This window comes from Canis lupus, chromosome 21 (assembly GCF_011100685.1).
Source record: "Canis lupus familiaris isolate Mischka breed German Shepherd chromosome 21, alternate assembly UU_Cfam_GSD_1.0, whole genome shotgun sequence".
Taxonomy (NCBI): domain Eukaryota; kingdom Metazoa; phylum Chordata; class Mammalia; order Carnivora; family Canidae; genus Canis; species Canis lupus.
The window spans coordinates 48,752,420-48,775,166 of record NC_049242.1 but is presented as its reverse complement, the minus strand read 5'-3'; the positions used below and the strand labels follow the sequence as shown (position 1 = coordinate 48,775,166).

Below are 22,747 nucleotides of genomic sequence, written 5' to 3'. Positions count from 1 at the left end.
GTATAATTTCATTTACGGGAAATCTGCGCTAAGCAAAATGAAACAATATGTTGCTTACGTCTACATCCATAGGTGTTAAAACTATAATGAAAGACCAGAGCTTACTCTTGGGTGGGAGGGAGATACAATGGGGGTGTATATACAGTCTCCCCATTTGGAGGGACTAACCGTGCTCTATTAACCTGGGTGATGGGCACACACGTGCTTGTATTTTTGTTATTATTTAACCCAAACAGATAACGCTTATGCATTCATGTATGCAGGCTGTATTCCACAACTTAAAATAATTAAGGTAGAAACAAGTTGGCGAGAGCTTAATTCATGGAGTAAGATCCTTGAGGCAATGCGTCAGGTGGGCTTTAGGACATGTGGACAGACATTTCTCGAACAGAAAGGAGGGTGACCCCTATCCTGAGAGCAGCGCAGAAAGCAGAAGGCTGAGAGTGGTGGCAGGTGGGCTTTCAGGTAGAAGTACGGAGTGAGACGAGTCCATGAAAAGCTTGATGGCATTAAAGTCTGCTGGGCTCTTTCTAAAAATATCACTAATACTTAATTATTTGAGAACAGTGTTGCCTAATGTAACAATGATGAAAATGTTCCGCATCTGAGTTGTCCCGTACGGCAGCTATAGCCACGTGTGGCTGGTGAGTGTAATGTGCCCGATACCTCTGACGAGCTGCATTTGTCGCTTTGCTTCACTTCGATTAATTTAAACTCAGTGACATGGGCCGAGTAACTACACATGGGAGATCTCCACTCTATTGCTTCAGTGAACTTTGGATAGAAAACTCTAGATCCCCATCCCGGGGCAGAATGGGTGGGGAGAATTTCCTTGTGGGTCAACAAACAGGTGGAACCTTTTCTTCTCCCCCAAACCCAGAGTCGGCCTCCAGGGGCATAGCAAAGCCAGCTAGTTCTCCCAGGAGGGTTGTGGACTGGGGGGTTTGGTGGAGCAGGAAGCGGGGGTCGAGAACAGGGAAGTGGAGTGAGTGCCCACTGGGGACCTGCTGCGAGTGAGCAGGGAGGTTTGGGGAGAGGCGTGGGGAAGGCCGCGAAACGGTAGAAAGGTATTTCACAAAGTGCCACCGGCACAGCCCTGTTGATACCCAGAGGCAATTTTCTGGACACATAGGCAAGGTTGTTTATAAATTTTTACAGTTATGAATTTATTTAAATGTAAAGGTTTTCTCCATTTTATAGTTTCGTTTTAACTTTGATGTATATTAAGAAAAAACAATTAGCACGTCAAACCTAGTATTTGATGGAGATTACTTATAAATCAAAATACTGTCTTAAAATCGAGTAAATATTAGTTCAGGTGCTACTTTGATATAACAGAAATCCCAAAGGTGGTGTTCAAATTTTTGAGAAACTTTGATTTAAGTATGATAACCAACAGGGCAGTTGGGAAAAGCCAGGGTTGTGCTGAGACTCCACCTGCAAGTGAAATCGCAGCTTTGCAGTGGTTTAGACAATGATTCTTTATGGAGAAGCGCCTGTGCTTTCAAGGGGATGTTTCCAATAACTTCTGAAAAAATTGGATTTGCTAGAAGCAAGATAACTGGAGGGTGAGACAGTCCACCTTTTTTTTTTTTTTTTTTTTTTTTTACTTAAAACACCATAAATGCATTATTCTGCAGTTCTGGAGGTCAGAAGTCTTCGACGGATCTCACTGGGCTGGGATCAAGGTGTTGGCTGGGCTGGCTTGTTTTCCGGAAGCGCTAGGGGAGAAATCCATCTCCTGGTCTCCTCAGCATCCAGAGGCCTCCTGCATTCCTTGGCTTCAAGGTCAGCAATGTCAGCTGAGCCCTTCCCCCTGCTTCTCTCCTGCCTCCCTTTCTCTGTCGTCCATTCTTGAATTGAGCAAGGCCCACCTCTCTCGCTGGTCTTGCTGCACATGCAAGAGGAGGGGCAGCAGCATGTAAAGGAACCCAGCATGGTCATAAAGTTCTGAACTCTGCTATAGGGAAGGTGAGAGTTGTTGACCACCAGGGCTGAGGACATCTTTGGGGTGACGTTTCACCAGGTGAGCGGGCTTGGTGAGAAGCTGAGGGAAGTCACACTATGAAAACTCAGGGGGATGGAGGGGCATGCTGAGTAGAGGTTGTGTGAGATGATCCAGAAGGACCTTCCTCACTCCTTCATAATGGCCCCGGCGGCTGGATGGTCTAGTCACTAGAGCGTCACATTTTACTCAAAGGTTGATCTATCCCTTAAAAACAAAAACAAAAACAAACTGTGCTGTCCTTTCTGGGAGGGCTAAGGCAGGAAGCTGTGATCATCCCTTAGGTTTGTTTGTAACCCAGTGTGGACTGTGGGTGTGGGTCATGGAATAGAGAACAGGATTTTTCATGGGAGCAGCCAAGGATCTGGAACCTGAGGTTGCCTATAGAGTGTTCTAGGCCAACGTCCTAGGTTAGTAACCAGAGGCCGCTGACTAACTAGGGGGGGACATGAGCGGTTTCCCGGAGGGGCTCACTCAGAGATGACCATTCACCGGTCATCCGTCGGATTTCTGCGGAGCGCACTGCAGTGCCGGGGCTGTGCTCCTACCCTCACGGAGCTTACGTGGAAGAGGCTTCCGCGAACCAGCAAAGCATCGCTGGTGACTCGGGCTTTTCCAGAGCCTTTGCAGGCGCCAGGATGAAAAGAGCTGAGAATTCGGAGGCAATACTGGTTTTCGCTCACTGAAAAAAGTCCTGTATATATTCACTGTGTTGCTCCTTTAGATCCTCCAGAGCCAGCCGGGGAGACTGTGGTATGCTCTTACATTTGAAAAAATGCTTTCAAATTACTACTTTCCTAGAAACATCTCAGTTTGCCGCTAATCCCAGGCATGCCTGTGGGAAGGCCAGAATGCCTTGACGGCAATATCCACAGGCTTTTCCTTAAATGTTAGCAAATATATACTAATTTGTTCAATCCTTGTAAATACTCCGAACAATAGGGTAAAGAGGTAACTGGATAAGCATGGAAAACATCATAATTAAAGGAAAGAATAAAGAACTTCAGAGTTCCTATTCTTTGAGTTCTTGATATCTCAAGATTAGATCCAGTCGATGTCAATACATTTTTAACGTAGGGTCCTTGGAGATCCGGAGGGTTAGTAGACACCCTTCAGGGTGATCCACGTGCTTCCCGAGGTTGTATGGAAAAATGTATGGGGTTGGGCCACAGCTCTCATCAGATTCTCAAAGGGACGCCCTGAAAGTCAAGAATCGCTTCTGTAGATCCCTTAAAAATGCTTCCATGCACGCCCTGTAGGAGAATAGTCGTGGAGGAGCTGACACAATGGCCACAGAGCATGAGGCGGTGCAGCAGGACACGGGGGACGCGGCTTCCAGTGGCAGCTCTCCTGTTACAGCCGTGTGACTGCGCAGGTCTTGGCCCATTGGAGCCTCAGTTTCTTACCTATTAAATGGGAGAAAGAGTACTTCCATTTTTCAGGTTTCTGTGTTGAGTGATCAGACCTTAGTGAAAATGCTGTAGAAACTTCACGGTGCTTTGGGACAAGAGGCTTTGGAAGAGGTTTCCTATTTGTACCTGCAGCGGCGTTAGGTTCTTGGTCACTAGAGGGAGCCTTAGGACTCAGGGGAGAGAGACACCGTCTCTCCTTGAAAGCTTGAGGTCTCTATGACATTCTTTAAAAAAAAAATGGATTTTATAAATATCCATTTAGGTTTTTCTTTTTTTTTTTTTATTCAGATAAAGATCCATAAGAACAAACACGACCAAAATTCCTTGTGACACAGATATTCCCACCCATTAACCTATGAGATGTTTCCTTCTGAATTTCTCTATGGTTCAAAAAAAAAAAAAAAAAAAAAACAGAAAGAAACCAACCTTCTAGAAGGCTACAGGAAGCAAGGACTTTTCCATCAGCAGAGATGATTCATTATGATTCGGTGACATGCGGCGATGGCTGTTGGAGGATATTTGTTCCGGGCAGGATGGGCGAGTCCCGGCCCACCTCGGCATCAGTTAGAGCTGTCCCTCGGGGCTCCTGCTGGCACGCTCTCTCTGTAACTCTCCTTTTAGAACCTCCTTGTTGAAGAGAGTGTGGCTGTTGCACCAGACGGCCCAGAACAGTTGAAACACGGAGGCATGAGAGAGGGAAAGACTCCAACCTTGCGCATTAGGGACCCCAGAAGCTCACCGACCCACTGTGTGTTTGGGGGAAATCTTCGTTCCCTGTAGCCCGTGCCTAGACACCCGTGGTCAGATGGTGTTTCTTCATGAAAAAGGGAACGTTAGGGGACCAGATGCGGGCCCCACATGACGCCGGGCAAAGGTTTGCAGGAACAGGAAGCTCTTGGATTCGTCTGATTTTCAATCCAAATGCATTTGGAGAAGGTGGCGTCTAGATATTTCTCTTCCCTGCAGCCCTCTAGGCTGTACGTCGGTGCTGCAGTGAAGCGGACGACTGCACCGAGAGGTGACCATCGTTTCCCCCACATGCACTTGCACGTAGACGCTGACCTGTAAAGACTTCATTGCTGCCGCCCGTTAGCAAAACTGGCCGAGGAGACGCGCAGGCACAGAGGTGCCAGCTCTTCTTGATTCTAGGATGTCCCCTCGCAGACGCTGCCCTCCTCAATTTTACTTTTTAAAAACGGGGTCCTGTCTGTGATTTATGTAAAGAACTGTTGGTCACCCCTCCTGAGAAGCTATTTTAAATCGAGGCTGTTTCCTGTGATCAGTGGCCTTTTTGAATTGAGCAAGTATCCTAGGAAATCCTTTATTTTTTGTTTTATGCCTTTCTCACATCTGGATGCCGAAGAAGGCCCCTCCGCTGCCACACTCCTGCTCTCTGGGTGGCTCTCCGTGTCTCAGAAGTCACCGCGGCAGAAAGGATTTCCCTCCGCGGACAGAGGCAGGAGTTTGCAGGTTATAAAGGACAAGGCCTGACGACTGACCCAGGCCCATCCGCTGACTGGGGTCATAACAAGCCCAAGGGGCGGCCGGCCCCCATTTCAAGCACAGCTGTAGCACGTTAGCAGTGGGAAATTTTCTAAAACGGTGCAAACCCTTGATCAATGATTTCATTAATGATCACAGGCCGAGTAACTTTCTCCCTTTTTTATTTTCCAGAAGCTATTACTTCTTCATAAAGCTTTCCAGGGGGTAAAGGTCAGAAGGTGGGCAACAGAATCATTGTTCCCCGGTTTAGGACTTCTCAAATTTCAAGGCACACAACCGTGGGGAAATCTTAGGGTTTTTTAAAGTTTTTATTTAAATTCTAGCTAGTTCACATAAAGTGTATTATTAGTTTCAGGAATAGAACTTAGTGACTCATCACTTCCATATAACACCCAGTCCCCATAATCAGTGTCCTCCTCAATACCCGTCACCCATTTAGCTCTTCCCCTGCCCCCCTCCCTCCAGCAACCCTCGGTTCTCCATGGTTAAGCATCTCACGGTTTGGCTCTCTCTCTTTTCCTTCCCTTCCCCTATGTCCATCTGTTTTTGTTTCTTAAATTCCCACATAGGAGTGAAATCATACAGTACTGGTCTTTCTCTGACTGACATATTTTGCTTAGCATAAGACACTCTAGCTCTAACCATGTTGCTGCAAATGATGAAATTTAATTTTTTTGATGCCTGAATAATAATCCATTGTATACATAAATATATCACATCTTCTTTATCCATTCATCAGCTGATGGACGTTCAGGCTCTTCCCGTAATTGGGCTATTGTTGACAATGCTGCCAAAAACATTGGGTGCATGTTCCCCTTTGCATCAGTGCTTTTCTGTCCTTTGGTTAAATACCTAGTATTGCAATTTTTGGGTCATAGTGTAGTTCCATTTTTTACTTTTTGAGGACCCTCCACACTGTTCTCCACAGTGGCTGCACCAGCTTGCATTCCCACCAATAGGGTAAGAGGCTCCCCTTCTTCACATCCTCCCCAACATCTGTTGTTTCTCTGTTGTTAATTTTAGCCATTCTGACAGATATCTCATTGTGGTTTTGATCTGCATTTCCCTGATGATGAGTGATGTTGGACATCTTTTCATGTGTCAGCCATCTGCATGTCTTCTTTGGAGAAATGTCTATTCATGCCTTCTGCCCATTTCTTAACTGAATTATTTGTTTTTCATTGGGTATTGAGTTTGATAAGTTCTTTATAGATTTTGGATAATGACCCTTTATCTGATTTGTCATTTGCATATACCTTCTTCCATTCCATAGGTTGCCTTTTAGTTTTGTTGTTTCCTTTGCTGTGTAGAAGCTTTTTATTTTTCTTTTCTTTAAAAGATCTATTTATTTATTTTACAGAGAGCCTGGGGAGGAGTGTAAGGGGGGAGGGAAAGAAAGTCTTAAGCAGTCTCTGTGCAGAGTGCAGAGCCTGACCTGGGGCTCAATCCCATGACCCTGAGATCATGACCTGAGCTGAAACCAAAAGAGCAAGACAAGAGTCAGATGCTCAATAGACTGAGCCACCCAGACACCCCCAAAAGCTTTTTATGATGAAATCCCAATAGTTCATTTTTGCTTTTGTTTCTTGGGGTGATCTTGTTAAAATGCAGATTCTGATTCAGCAAATCTAGGAGTAGGGAGGGAAGAGCTGAGGTTCTGTTCTGCTTTGGTGCAGAGCTCCTAGGAGGTAACATTGCAGCTGGTCGCTGGACCTCACTGGGTAGCAAGGCCCTAGTTAATTTTTATCTCTTTCCTGTTTCAAGCTGACTCAGGTTAGTAGGATTAAGAATACCTTTTCTAATCTGATCCACAAGCACTGTCAGAAGTGAAGAATGAATAAGTAATGATAATAAGCCCATAGGAAATCATGAGGTCATGGATTCTACCTTCTAAGTTAACAGTTAAGTTTGGCAAGCCATGACTTCGAATTCTAATGTACTGCAAAGCCAAATAGTGAGACAAGACCCATAGTGTGCACAAATGCAGAGAACAGAATTCAAGCAGATCCGCTTTTTCTCATGAGATGGCAAAGCAGCTGTTTATTTGAGGTCATTATTATTATTTATTGGCAAGCATCATGCTCTGAACTGCATATGAGTAGGAACCTGACGGGAGCTACATGGGAACTGGTGTACCAATCCCTCTGGCTCTGAATCATCTGCGTACTTTTCCTTTATCCTCACTACCAGGAATCCCATCTAATTATTGCTCATGCAAGAGGATGCAATCTTCCTTGATAGGAAGAAATTTGGGGTCTTTCTTGAATGTTCTCAGGACAGCTGGTTTTGGCATTTCTGTATTGAGTTTTTGGACCTTTAATTTGGTTTACTATGTATTGCTTTGAATCTGCTATGATTTCCACAATTTCTCTTTTCTTGGTTAAACTGTAAATTCATTGTAACTGGTGGTCATTTCTTCTGTTTTTTAGAACTGGAAAATTGGAAGTGAATTGTGAACCTGTAATGCCAATCTCCTCCGTGATATCTGAATTTCTACATACCAGCCTCTGCTTGAAACACATTTAGTGGGATCCCTGGGTGGCGCAGCGGTTTGGCGCCTGCCTTTGGCCCAGGGCGCGATCCTGGAGACCCGGGATCGAATCCCACATCGGGCTCCCGGTGCATGGAGCCTGCTTCTCCCTCTGCCTGTGTCTCTGCCTCCGTCTCTCTCTCTGTGTGTATGACTATCATTAAAAAAAAAAAAAAAAAGAAACACATTTAGTGATGGGGATTTTAGTATCTTACATTCTATCCTTGAACAGCCCTGTTAGGAAGTCTTTCCTAATTTTGGATCAACAGTTGTCTCTCTGTGGCTTTTGCCCACTAGCCTGGTTTGGCTCACTGGGAGCAATTCCTTTGCCTCGAATAGAATACGGACATAATACATATTGTTGAGTAACTGACTTGTTCAGACCCAGCCCTTGGGGTTCCCAGCACCCTTGGCAGTTTCTCGTGCAGCAGGGTAGCCTTCAACATCTGACTTGAGGAATAAACCTGGGGCGAGGCGCAGAGCTGCAGTGCCAGCTGTAGCATGAGTCAGGGTAAGGCAGGACAGTCGCTGCCCATAAGCCTTTTATGCTGCTTCATTCCAGGGGCTTAAGATTTCCTGCATTTCTTTCTTACAGTCAGCCTGACTTAAGCCTTCAATGAAATGCAGGATAAGGATTCATGATTACTCATGACTTTTCACACAACCACATCATTTGATAGGAATCTTGGAAATGGCTCCAATTTCCAAAATACTATTTATCTTTCCGTCGGTTCTCACCTAAAGCAAAATTTAAAATTGGCAAATTGGACGCCAGTCTTCCTCTCCTATGCCCCTTCCGATTCGATACTCCACGGGTGACCTGATCTCCAAGGCTTCCCCCGGGGAAGGATCATCCTGTGTCTTAGGGCCATTCATTACCTCTCCCCTCCCCTTTATCCTCACCGAAACCTACCTGTCCTGGGTCCGGTTCTCTCGGCAGCTGGTTTTATCCAACGTGACCTTGGCTTTCGTGCGGTTTGGTCCCTTAACAACACTCGGAAATGTGTAAGAGAGCTCTTGTTTAACTTCCTGTCTCAGCGCCATAATTCCTTAAGCCACTCAAACACATGTCTCCCAGGGGCCTCTACGTAGTAGTTGTTTAGTGGGGAGGGATAGACCTCATGATAAGATCATGCACAAGAAATTGTTTTGGGTCCCTTAGCACAACTATTTTGCTTTCTCAGGAATAGCACTGAGATGCCTCAGTCACCCAACTCCCATTAGATGATGCGATGCTTCTTGTGCCAGAATTGCTGAAACTGTCCCTCTCCTGAACAACACACACACACACACACACACACACACACACACACACACACACTCAGCAACTTTTTAACTAGCCCCAGGTAGGATGTGTTGGTATCCTTCCCTCCATGGTAGATGGAGCGCCCCTTAGCACACTGCACAACTGCGTGTCATGTATCTCCTCGTCATATGGTACTAGTTCTATTCTCCATAAACAGGACTGACAATAGGTCTTACTGCACAGGGTTATTAATTACTAAGTAGAGACTTAGTCCAGGTACTGTGACTAGGGCTTCACAAGCTGTTTCTTTAGTGTTCATAAAAACCCTGAGGTATAGGAAGAGTTATTCACATTTTACTGATGTGAACTGTAGTTCAGAGAGGTTGGGCAATTTGCCTAGCGTCACGCAGCTACTGCATTGCAGGGATAGGGCTCAAACCAACGTCTGCCTGAAGCTTATGCTCTTAACCATGCAGCCTCCTCTTCTCTGGTCAACAGAGCAGAAACTTAAGATCCGTGAGATTCCTCAGACAAGCCCTGCTGTGTCCACCTTAAACAGTCTTCATGCTTAAATCAAAACAAAACAAAACAAAACAAACCTACACCTTGCTCATCCCTATCCTCTCAACTCTCACCTCTATCACTTTTCTGTGCTGTGGGAAACTTCTGACTTCTGCATGCACAAGAATAACAAGTGTTTGTTATTTAATTACAAGGATTTATTATAGAGGGAGGGATACTAACACATTCCATCCAGGGCTAATTAAAAATAACTGTGTCCCTGAGTGTATGTGGGCTTTTTGGTCTGTTTTGTTTTTGCTTTTATTTTGTTTTGTTTTTGAGAAGAACAATTCCAGCAAGAATTTTTTTTGGCACAAGAAGCATGGGATGGTTTAATAGGAGTTGGATGACTGAGGTATCTCTGCTATTTCTAAGAAAGCAAGATGGTTCATCACCTTCAATGAACAGGAGGTGGAGTTGCCTATGTGTCAGCCTTGGGCACAGGTATCTGTGCCTGGATTTGTTACTTTTTTTTTTTTTTTTTTGAAAGGACATCTCTGTGAAAATCTCCTTTTGGATCAAAGAGAATAAAAAGATGTCAAAATACTGCTTCCAGCGTGGGTTTGGAACTTGCATTTATCTTATGTGCCTAGTTCTGGAACTGCCTGCCACACCTCCCCAGCAATCATTATTAAAAAGTTACCTCGAGCCAATGACATGCTAGACAACGATGACTAGAACACCTGGCTGAGGCAAATACATTCTAACAAAAAGATTTTAAGATAAAATACATTATTAGGGATAAAGAAGCTGTTCTACTTGAGGGGTTCATGCCCCCCACCCCCCAGCTGCCAGGAGCTGGCCAAGGGTTAACTGGAGTGGTTGTGAATCTCCAGACACCCTGGTCTTTCTTGGGCAAAGTGGCTCCAGTAGCCTGAGTGATGAAGCAGAGTTTTAGGTGTTGGCCATTGGAAGCAAAAGCACCCCAAACCTAGTGAGGGGTAGAGGAACCCTAGGGAACCTAGGTGGAGCACAGTGTCCCCTCCAATTGATTAAAAGAAAAAACTAATAATACAGTCAAACATTTAGGAAAACTTTTTAAAAAGGCTCGGCATTCACAAACTGTCTTAGAAATGAGGGTTCATCTCTTTGTGTCTTCCTCAGTTTCTTTCAAAAGTGTTCTGTAGTTTTTAGGGTATAGATCCTTTACCTCTTTGGTTAGATTTATTCCTAGGTATCTTATGCTTTTGGTGCAATTGTAAATGGGATTGACTCCTTAATTTCTCTTTCTTCAGTCTCATTGTTAGTGTATAGAAATGCCACTGACTTCTGGGCATTGATTTTGTATCCTGCCACGCTGCCAAATTGCTGTATGAGTTCTAGCAATCTTGGGGTGGAGGCTTTTGGGTTTTCTATGTAGAGTATCATGTCATCAGCGTAGAGGGAGAGTTTGACTTCTTCTTTGCCAATTTGAATCCCTTTTATTTCTTTTTGTTGTCTGATTGCTGAGGCTAGGACTTCCAGTACTATGTTGAATAGCAGTGGTGCGAGTGGACATCCCTGTCTTGTTCCTGATCTTAGGGGAAAGGCTCCCAGTGCTTCCCCAGTGAGAATGATATTTGCTGTGGGCTTTTCGTAGATGGCTTTTAAGATGTTGAGGAATGTTCCCTCTATCCCTACACTCTGAAGAGTTTTGATCAGGAATGGAAAAATATTCCATGGAATATTAATTCCGTGGATTGGCTGAATTAATATTGTGAAAATGTCAATGTTACCCAGGGCAATTTACATGTTTCATGCAATCCGTATCAAAATACAATGGACTTTCTTCAGAGAGTTGGAACAAATTATTTTAAGATTTGTGTGGAATCAGAAAAGACCCCGAATAGCCAGGGGAATTTTAAAAAAGAAAACCATAGCTGGGGGCATCACAATGCCAGATTTCAGGTTGTACTACAAAGCTGTGGTCATCAAGACAGTGTGGTACTGGCACAAAAACAGACACATAGATCAGTGGAACAGAATAGAGAACGCAGAAGTGGACCCTGAACTTTATGGTCAACTAATATTCGATAAAGGAGGAAAGACTATCCGTTGGAAGAAAGACAGTCTCTTCAATAAATGGTGCTGGAAAATTGGACATCCACATGCAGAAGAATGAAACTAGACCACTCTCTTGCACCAGACACAAAGATAAACTCAAAATGGATGAAAGATCTAAATGTGAGACAAGATTCCATCAAAATCCTAGAGGAGAACACAGGCAACACCCTTTTTGAACTTGGCCACAGTAACTTCTTGCAAGATCCATCCATGAAGGCAAGGGAAACAAAAGCAAAAATGAACTATTGGGACTTCGTCAAGATAAAAAGCTTCTGCAGCATAAGAAACCGTCAACAAAACTCAAAGACAACCTACAGAATGGGAGAAGATATTTGCAAATGACGTATCAGATAAAGGGCTAATTTCCAAGATCTATAAAGAACTTATTAAACTCAACACCAAAGAAACAAACAATCCAATCATGAAATGGGCAAAAGACATGAACAGAAATCTCACAGAGGAAGACATAGACATGGCCAACACGCACATGAGAACATGCTCCGCATCCCTGGCCATGAGGGAAATACAAATCAAAACCACAATGAGATCCCACCTCACACCAGTGAGAATGGGGAAAATTAACAAGGCAGGAAACCACAAATGTTGGAGAGGATGCGGAGAAAAAGGAACCCTCTTACACTGTTGGTGGGAATGTGAACTGGTGCAGCCACTCTGGAAAACTGTGTGGAGGTTCCTCAAAGAGTTACAAATAGACCTGCCCTACGACCCAGCAATTACAGTGCTGGGGATTTACCCCAAAGATTCAGATGCAATGAAACGCCGGGACACCTGCACCTGATGTTTCTAGCAGCAATGGCCACAATAGCCAAACTGTGGAAGGAGCCTCGGTGTCCATCGACAGATGATGGATAAAGAAGCTGTGGGCCATGTATACAGTGGGATATTCCTCAGCCATTAGAAACGACAAATACCCACCATTTGCTTCGACGTGGGTGGAACTGGAGGGTCTTATGCTGAGTGAAGTAAGTCAATTGGAGAAGGACAAACATTATATGGTCTCATTCATTTGGGGAATATAAAAAATAGTGACAAGGAATAATGGGGAAAGGAGAAAAAAATGAGGGGGAAATATCAGAAAGGGAGACAGAACATGAAGACTCCTAACTGTGGGAAACAAACTAGGGGTGGTGGAAGGGGAGGAGGGCAGGGGAATGAGGGGTGACTGGGTGATGGGCACTGAGGGGAGCACTTGATGGGATGAGCACTGGGTGTTATTTTATATGTTGGCAAATTGAAGACCAATAAAAAATAAATTTACAAGAAAAAAAAAGAAATGAGGGTTCATAACTACAGATTGTATTAAAGATAAACAAGAAGATAGTATTATACAAATAAATTAAAAAAGACAGAAATGATCAATGTCCTAGAAAAATGTGACTTATCAAAACTATCCCAAGAAGAAATGGAAATAGGAGTATAATCTTTATCATTAAAGAAGTGGAATCAGTTTTTAATAGTGCACCCACTGCACTTCCATAGGACCAGAGGAGTTTGGGTAAACATTTGAGGAATCACATGCTCATGCCAACTTTATCAAGAGTAGAAGATAGGGAACATTATCCAGCTGATACAAGGAGACTACAAGAAGGGGAGATTATGACCAGCCATGTTTATAAATATATGTGTATAAATAAGCAAAATACTAGAAAATTAATAATTGCGTTAAAATAAAATTGGATGCTCAACATTGCTAATCATCTAAGGAAATGTAAATCAAAAACATAATGAGATATCACCTCACAGCTGTCAGAATAGCTAAAATTAAAAAGACAAGAAACAAAGACTGTGGGTGAGGCTGTGGAGAACAAGGAGCCCTCATGTCCTGCTGATGAGAATGCACACTGGTGCAGCCACTGTGGAAAACAACGGAGGCTCCTCAAAAATTGAAGATAGAATTACCATATGATTCAGTAATTCCAACACTGAGTATTTACCCAAAGAAAACAAAACCACGAATCCAAAGAGATACACGTACTCCTTCCTGTGTTTATTGCAGCATTATTTACAACAGCCAAGATACGGAAGCAACCTGAGTGTCCGTTGATAATATTCATATTCAATCAGCCATAAAAAAGAATGAAATCTTGCCATTTGCAACAAGTTAGACGGACCTAGGAAATACAACACTCCATAAAATAAGACAGAGAAAGACAAATACCATCTGATTTCACTCATATGTGGAATTTAAGAAACAAAACAAAGAAAAAAGGGGCAGACTCAAGCACAGGAACAAACTGGTGGCTGCCAGAGGGAAGGTGAGTGTGGATGAGTGTGTGGATGAAAGAGATAAAAGAGGATTAAGGGAAAAAAATGGATTTATCGTAGGAATGCAAAGACGGTTTGACGTTAAAAAGACTAAAGAAAAAAACTATGTAATTGTCTCAATAGCATTTGATAAAATGTAATACCTATACACAGAAACTCTCTTAGCCAACTCTTAGCAGAATAGGAATAGAGGAACCTCGCTTAATTTAATAAAGGACGTCTACTAAAAACCTATGTAAATATTTTGAAGGATAAACTGGTAAAATATTTTTCTTAAAAATCAGAAACAAGACCAAGACTCCTGTCAATGGTGGGGAAAGCTATAGACATAGAGAAACATTGATGTGATGACTCGGTATCAAGCAGGTATCAATTCTCCCAAGTTAACTTGCAAATTGAAACAAAAATCTCAATAGAGTTTTCCTGGAACTTAATCAGGTAATTGTAAACTTGATTCGAAAGGGCAGAGGTCAATATCAAAAAAAAAAAAAAAAAAAAAAAAGAAAAGAAAAAAGAAAAGAAAAGAAAGCAGAAGAAAGAAGAGAGACAAGATGTGTGGGGAAGGGTGCTGGAATTGTTCTACCAGATGTAAACTTATTGAAAAGCTGTAAGCAATTAAGATTGTGTGATGTTGTGATAGGAACAGACAACGGAGCTCATAGCCTAACTCACAAAGTTATGTAAACTCAGAGTATGAGGAAGGTGACGTTATCAGTGTGGAAAAGATGACAGTATTGGGGACAAGTGATTCCAGGAAGATTGGTTGTCCATTTGGAACAAAATATATATATTATATTCCTTACCTCATGTTTCAATCCAAAATTCCGGATAAATTATAAATTCGAATATCAAAGACGTAGAAGAAAATACAGGAGAGATATTTCTATGATTGGGGAATTTTTTTTTCTATTCTTAATATTTTGATTTTTTAAATTTCTAATCGAGAGAGGACAGATGAAAAGACTGATAAATACGACCCATTATAATAAAAATAAAACTTCTGGGCACTAATAGCAATCACTGTGTGGGGGGCCTAACTCTGTTAATACAGGAGGAGCCGGTAAGCTTTACTGTGTGCCCGAACACGTACTAAACACTACAAAGTATTTGCTGTTACTATTTCCTTCGTATTTTCCCCCACACCGACTGCGATTAAGTTAGCTTTACCACGTATTTTTTTCTCTTGAAGACATACATCTTGTAGATATGCAGCAAATAATGTAGCTAAAGGGAGGGAACAGTATCTGAAAAACAATATGGAAAGAAGGATTTCAGTTTTAGATGAGCTTGGCTATTCTTTGGATGCGGGCCTCTCCTCCGGGAGCCCAGCCCTCATCTGCATGACCTCCGCAGCTTGCGCTCCTTTCCTGGTAGTGTCAACGCGGAGCAGAGTCCCCGGTGACTTGCTCTGTGTGCGGGGAATGCGGCTGCCACATCTCATGGGGTCACCGCGCCCCCCCGTGCCCCCCGGCAGGCCTGAGCCCGCCCACCGCGGGTGGAAACCAGGGGACCTCGCTGCATTCACCTCATGAACTTTTGATCCTGGGTCATTTTACTTTATTTTATTTGTATTTTTATTTTTTAAAGATTTTATTTATTTATGCATGAGAGACCTAGACAGAGAGAGAGGCAGAGACACAGGCAGAGGGAGAAGCAGGCTCCATGCAGGGAGCCCGACGTGGGACTCGGGTGACCGCGGGTCTCCAGGATCAGGCCCTGGGCTGAAGGCAGGCGCTAACCCGCTGAGCCACCCGGGCTGCCTGGGGTTCAGTTCCTAATCACCCCAGCGGCCTCGGCCTCCCCCGGAGCTCCAGAGACGAGGTGTCTGGGCGCCCCGCGGGCCTACCGACCCTCCTCGGTCGCCGAGCAAGACCCCGTGTGCCTCGGGGAGTAGTCGGGTATGAGAAGCTCGGCTCTTGCACTGGCCGTCCTAAATCCGACAGCCCTTTGAAAACCTGTCATCGCATGGTCACGGGAGGTGCCGCTGTCCCTTGGAATATTGTTGGGGTGCGGGGAGGGGCTGGCGTGGAGATGTGAGGACCTGGGTGCCTGGATGGGGAGGTGGTGGCTTTCCCTGGGACTCCGGGCACAGCACGTTGAGTCATGGAGGCAAATGTCTGGCTGTCCTGATGAGTATCGGGGTCTCCTGTCCGTCAAGGAATGCTAGATGTCGTGGTGTGTGCAGTTTCAGGCCCTGTTGTGCGTTGTCAGACACCAGCTGGAGGACCCGGTGCTCGGTTTCCGTGGGCGCAGAAAGGGACATCCTCCTTGCTTTCTTTCTCGGGGAGAAAAGAAGTGAGTTGGAGGTTATCCGCTGAGAATGCATCTGTTACGAGGAGGGTGGCACGTCCTGGATTTTCTGGGACCACCCCAGGTTAATACCTGCTTCCCAGAAAAATTACTGGTGTCCGCTTCCACATTTAAAACGTATCTCAATTTGAACAATAAATCGTGGTCACGCTGGTTATCACAGGGTCCAGGGGGAAGTGGACCCGTCTTAAGGACTGGGTGGAAATGAATCTAACAGGCTGAGAAGCACCAGAGAGAAGCACCCTGGGTTCTATCCGTTGCCAAGGCCCACGGCCAGGAAGGTTTCCCCTCACTCCGTGTCCCTGAAACTAGATATTTAAGGGCATTTTGGTCACCTGGACTGTTCTAAGATTATCCTTTGTCAGCTTGGTCTGAACTCTGACTTGTCCGGTCTTGGCTGTCTTTCTGGTTGTGGGAGAAGACCCTGTGGTTTGGACTTCCTTGGACTTCTGTCACCACCCATGACACGGCGAAGAGTGCATTCCTGTGACTCTTCGGTCTTTATGTCTCCTGACTCATATTTAGGGTAGAGGAGATCGTGCTGCAAATAATTGAAGTTCCTTGCACCCTGGACTGGAAATAGAGGGCTAACAAGTTAGCGGCAGCAAGGAGGCAAGACACTTTTAGACCAACCTTATTTCATTGAACTTTTGAGGCTGACACCACATCTCACACCTGATGGTTAAGAGCGGGAAGACGGAGAGTCACCGAGACATGGCTTACGGGGCCGCCCCAACATATCTCAACTCTTCCCGATGCATTTCAAGGGCCGTAAAGTAGGTCACGGAAGGCAGGGCCAAAGCCCTGGGCTCACTACTGTCCTCCGCACGTGGCTCCCCCCACTTACGGTGGGACTCAGAAAATGCTCTCCCGCCCCGTTCCGCACAGAAGCTGCTCGGCAAACATTCTGCTGGTGCTAATGGGATCTCAGAGCAGAGTTTTGTTTGTCCGCCCTGGGGCAGGTCCTAGCAGATCTGGGGGTGACGGAGCATGAGCAGGTGGGCTCTGAGGGGTGTCCACACTGGGCTGGAACGTACCGTGATGCCGTCCCCGGGAGCCGGTATTTGTTTTTCCAGTCATGCTTCGTCCTGGGGGGTGTTGTGTTTCCCTAAGGCCTTCAGGACTCGTGACCCCAGGAGCTCAGGTTCCACTCCCTGCCTCCTCGGCCTTGTTTGCCTTGCTCTTCAGAAGGAACACAGCAAACTCTCAGAGTGGTCACTTGTTGAAAGGACCGCTTGGAGAAAGCGCTTTGTAAGTTCAAAGGCGCCACATGTGGAGGCGGGACTGTCCTGACACAACAGGCTTCTCTTTCAGAAAGGCCCCTTGGGTGCCTGCCTCCCTCTTCATGCTCAGTTACCTTTTGAGCCAGTTTGGGAGACACAGTGGGGATCTGGTCGCTGTGAAGTTTCACCTCCTTTTTGACCTACACACACCCCTGTCCAGCTTGGCCTCTCGGCTGGTCCATCCGACGGGGCTCGGAGTACCCGCTGGCCGGCCCAGCGATCCAAGCCTCCCTCTGCGGGCTGTGGTGTCCCCATTACTGAGGAGACCCAGTAGTGTGCACTAGACTCTTCAGGCGATGTCTTGGGATAAGGGTCCAGCTTCTAAGAGGTGACCTGCAGGGAAGTCAATGCTTATCTGGAATACACCCCGCCCCCCCCCCCCCCCCCCCCCCCCCCGCCAAGTCTGTACCAACGACCTCCGGTCAGCGTTTGCCACTTTCCTAGTGGGTTAATACACAGTCTTTGTTTATTTGTCGTTTTGGTTTGGTAGTTTCGGCAGGAGTAGCCAGTGGGTCGCTTGCTAACTCATTTGTTGATAAATCCATCCTCCCATCCGTTCATTCAGTTAAAATCTGCTTGGCCTTTAACTCTCAGTGGTAAAGACGACGTGGTCATCCACATGGGGGAGATAGTTGGACCTTAACCAGGGAGGCCCCCACACGCGTGTGAGCAAAATGAAACCCACTGCGGTCCGTGCTGAGGAGGAGGGGGACACGGTGGAGCTTGGGGACAGGCTCAAGGACAGCTGTCCCGCCCGGCCGGAGGGTGCGAAGGGGCGTGGACGTGATCCGGTGAAGGGCAGGGGAGTGCAGGGCCTCAGCAGGGCATGCGTGCTCCCCTCGCTTCCAGGCCCGCTGGGGGTTCTGTCTTCATCCTGGAAGCAGCTAAGCCGCACGTGGGGCTGGGATGAGGCGGGGCCGGGACCTCATGCGCATCTCGAGGCCTCCCCGGACGCCCAGGGTCCCGCTGTGACCCGGCCTCACCCCCTTTGTGCTCCAGGCTCCCTGCTCGGCCCTCGCAGTGCCCGGCACGGCTGGCGGCAGTGCGGGGTCCAGGCCGGCCTGTCCCTGCGCGGCGGGCGCTCCGGCAGCGCGCACCTGCTCCCCGCGCACCTGCTCCCCGCGCACCTGCTCCCCGCGCACCTGCTCCCCGCCGCCCAGGCCTCCCGCGCTCCCGGCCTCCCGCTCCCCGGGGGCTCGCCCGGCCTCCGCCAGAGGGGCTGCGCGGGAGGGTCCGCACCCAGGGCCTCGGTCCCCGCGGGCTCCGCTCACGCCGGGGCGCCGGGGCTCGGGTGGGTCCTGCGTGCCCCGGAGCCCGCCCAGGGCCTCCCGACCCCCAGCCTCGCGGCACACCCGGGCCTCAGGGCGCCCCCCAGCCTCTCCGCGCCCCGTGGGCTTTGGGCCGGCCCGGCGTGGGTTCCCGGCGCCCCCTCCGGCCTCCGCACGGCCCGCACGTCCGTTCCTGCGGTTCCCGCTGTTCCCGCCCACGCGGTCTGGTGTCTCGGGAGAGTCCGGCGCGGGAGGCTCTCCTGGGTCCCGCCCGCAGCGTCCCCCCCGCATCCCCCCGCCCCTCCCGCAGCGCCCCCCTCCCGCAGCGCCCCCCTCTCCGCACCCCTCCCGCAGCGCACCCGCTCCGCGCCCCCCACCGCGCTGCCCGCGCACCCTGCGGCCCCGCGTGGGTCGGAGCAGCCCCGGGGACAGGGCCGCGTCGCGGGGGCGCTGGGGCTGCTGCCTGCCCTCGCGGGATGCGCGGGATGCGGGGATGCGCGGGATGCGCGGGCGCAGAGTCCCCGGCGCTGTCCTGGGCGCCCCTCGGCCCCGCTCCCGCCGCAGCGCCCCCGGCCTCCCCCCACCCACCCGCACGGCCGGGGGCGGACCCCTCCCGTCACCCTTGCGGCGCGGCGCGGCGGGTCCTTCTGGGCTCAGCATCCGCCACCTGCGCGCGGTGAGGCCCGCGTGCGCCGCCCGGGCCACGACAGGTGCAGGTGCGGCAGGTGTGCCCGCCACGCCCTAGCCGGCCGGCAGGTGTGCTGGGCGCCGACACAGAGCCCTTGCTCCTGAGCCCGGAGAAGTTAGAAGTTAGGGACCCTTGCACTGCATGGGGAGCCTCAGCCTAGAGCCCCGGCTTTCCGCGGCCTTGCCGGAGGCGCCGCCTGTGTGCGCCCGGCCTGGTTGGAGAGGAGACTGCAGAGGATGCGAAGCTTATTCTTAGAAAAAAATATGAAATGGATAAAGTTGTTTTTTGTTTTTTTGTTTTTTTACAATTCCTCTTTTCCTTTACCTTTTCTCTGTCCTCAGGGATGCCTTCATACCGCCCCATGACAGCCACCCCACAAGGCCAGACCCCGTCTTCCGCTCTCCTGCCCTGCCCTGGAGCTCACCTTCCCTGTCTCGAGCCCCATTTCCTTCTACCTCCTACCGTTCTCCCATTATGGGTAGTTCCTCGACCCCAAAAGTAAAAGCGATGGTCACACTCCTCTAGGAAGGCCGGAAACCTGTAAAGAAGAGCATCACTGGCTGCTCCAATGCCCAGAGAAAGCCCTTCTACTTAAGAAAAGACACGTATCGGAAACCCGTGTGGTTCGAGGGGTTCACGGGTGGCAATGCCTTAGTCCCGTCTTCCCCTGTGGTTACTTTTTGTTCTGAACCAACTAGTCTTCCTCTCTCTGAATTTGCAGCAGTGGCTTATAGGTGGACCTTGTAGTCGCCGTCACCGAGCTGCCGTTTGCTTAGCTTCCCTCCAGCGACACCAGCGAGGCAGCCGCTCACTCCACGTTCCTGGAACCACGTCCCCTCTCCTTAGGAGCCCGTGTGCAGAAGATGCAACTTAATACTCTTCCCCTGTTTCCTCATGCAGTTACTCATCCAGGGCTCCCTCCCCACTCCCAGGCAGCTCTCCAACTCCCAGGGATGTTTATTAGGGACAGGCCACCCAGTGAGTCCCAGGCTTCCCTGAATTGCTATTATATTTTATTGTCTCTTCTACTTGCCTTTTCCAGCCTTGTATTTTTCTTTAGTTGTTTCTTATAAAGAAGGCCTGTCTTTCATCCAGACGTGACTCCAAGGCCCAAATCTGCGCCTTACCCAGGAAAATCTCATTTCATCAGAATGCTTGAGGACCTCGGGGCTGGTGCATTGACTGTAAATGTGTTACTCACCATTAGTCGGAAGCCCCCCCCCGCCCCTCCCCGGTGTGTCCAGAACAACTCGAGTCCTCTTTCAGGCCTCCGTCATAAAGACTAGAGAAGATCTTGTGATGTTCCCATGCGTTTGGAAGCGCTTGCAGTTTCGGCGCTCTGCAAAGGGTTCTTCTTGCCGAAATTGAACTGTTGAAGCAAGAACGTGGGATTCAAGCTTGTGTCATTTCTTCTCACTCTTTATCCGCAAGAATAGCTTGACCTTCAGTCAAGCCCAAGCTCCTGATGAAAGTGATGATGAAAGATGACGTCAGTGAGGCAAGAGCATCTCCAAGTCGTGGCGGGACCCCCTCCTGGGACGGGGGGGATGCTGGGGCGGCAGCTCCAGGTCAAGGCCATGGCACTTCCAAGGAGGAGAGTAAATCAGGTGCCACCTTTCATAGCACATGGCTGGGGGAGGGCGGGGGGGGGGCGCTGTAGAGCTGGGTCCCAGGGACTCCGTTCTTAAGCTAAGGGGAGACTCATCTCACTGAAGTTGTTTCTGCTCTTTTTCTTTCTCAGCATCTATTCATTCCTTCTCTTTTGAACTCCTTCGGGCCTACGATTGAGACGCTGTTGCTGAACAGGTAACGGGCGGAAACGTAAAGCTTCAGAGGCTGGCACGTAGGAAGCGGCCAGTGCATACTTGGGCGCTGGATAAATGGGCACACAGATTGGAGCCCCGCCTTTGCCTCTAATTTCTTGGGTGACCTTGGAAAGTTGCTGGATCTCGCTAAGCCACAGTCTTGTCGTCTCTAAAATGAGGGCGCTAGTAATTTCCTTACAGAATTGCCGTGAGGATCGAATGAACCAGTGCCTGTAAATTGTAAGAGTACAGTGATTTTTTTCGAAGTAAAATAGCGACGGCAGCAGGGCTCCCCACGATCGCCATCGTCCCTGCTGGTGGCGGGCAGGGCCCGCAGAGAGGCCCCCTCGCTCCCGTCCTCGCCGACTCACCGCTCCGCACACGTCCCCACAGCCGGCAAGGCCCCAGTGGACGTTCGTCGTTGTACCAGAGACAAGATTAGAATCTGCTCCTTTCATCCTTCTGCCCCTCAGACCCTCCGGCCTCCTCCCTGCTCACCGGATTGTTGAAGGAGTCTGGTCACGCGGGCAAGTCCCGTGCTTGTGATGCGCCAGGTGACTCCTGCTCCGCCGACGTTGCCGTTGATGTCATGGGGGTATTCCTGGGGGGAAGCTGGTTCACGATTTTTAAGAGGTTGACCTGCCCTGGCCAGAAGCCATGACCTCCAGGGCCTTGGTGGGATGTAGAGAGAAGGGAAACAGGCTTCTTGAGAGGAAGTGAGAGCTCTGCAGAAATATGTTTTTTTTTTTTTTTTTTTTAGATTTTACTTATTTATTCATGAGAGACACAGAGAGAGAGAGAGGCAGGGACACAGGCAGAGGGAGAAGCAGGCTCCATGCGGGGAGCCCGATGCGGGACTCGATCCCAGGACCCCGGGGTCACGACCTGAGCTGAAAGCAGATGCTCAACCGCTGAGCCCCCAGGTGTCCCTCGGCAGAAATATCTTAATCTTCAAAATCCTGGCTCCACATCGCACTTCTTTGTCTTACAAGGGGCCGTACTTCCCGGCACTGGTGCTCTGGTGAGGCCGCCTCCCCCACCTCGGTTCTGGGCTTGGCCCACGGGGAATGCGTGACCATGACGCGAGCAGAGGCCTGGTACGGCCTGCACACGGGAGCACGCCCCGTGGGGAGACCTGTGGGGTCCAGACTCTGGGTGGTGGAGGAGCCTGAGACGGACTGCGGAATGCGGGGGGGCCACTCGGGAAGACGGGGGGGCCACTCGGGAAGACTCCAGGGTGAGAGCCGGCCTGGGCGTCCTGCCTCCGCTGCACGCAGCACTTGAGTGACCTCAGCCACGCTCCAGGGTCCTCTCTAGACCTCCCGCTTCCCACAGCCAACCCACCTGTCAAGGGTAGTAACACACTGTAATTTTAAGCCATTAAATTTGGGGTGGCTCCTTTATGTAGCAGTGGATCATGGATCCGCAGCCTTCTTCCTCCCTTCCTCCTGGACCCCTGGGCAGACCACAGGGAAGCACCCCTTGATATAGCTCCAAAACATGAATTGGTGTGTTCACGGTGATCAGCCCTTGGGTGGCCTGGAAAGAGATGGTTTTTGTTTTTTGCTTTTCCTCCTCAGATGTCTTCATTTTACAAATGCAAGACTGAGGCTCAGAGAGCATAAGGAACTTGTCTAGGCCTCCCGATTCAGCATCTAATATCCCTTCCACGAAGAGCCATCGGAATATCTTTGGTTTCAAAGGGAATTGTATTTTATTTTTTTACATTTAAAAAAAATTTAAATTCGATTTGCCAACATATAGTATATAACACCCAGTGCTCCTCCTGTCAGGTGCCCTCCTCAGT

General features: G+C 48.5%; 1 long non-coding RNA gene across 1 annotated transcript in view; it reads left to right on the top strand.

Moving 5' to 3' along the window:
• Window positions 1-7,593, top strand: part of LOC106560206 — a 47,821-nt gene extending 40,228 nt beyond the window's left edge. Inside the window, exon 3 of the long non-coding RNA XR_005375881.1 lies at window positions 7,350-7,593. This is a non-coding gene — a long non-coding RNA (uncharacterized LOC106560206). The remainder of the gene's footprint in view (window positions 1-7,349) is intronic.
• The last annotated feature ends 15,154 nt before the right edge of the window (window positions 7,594-22,747 follow it).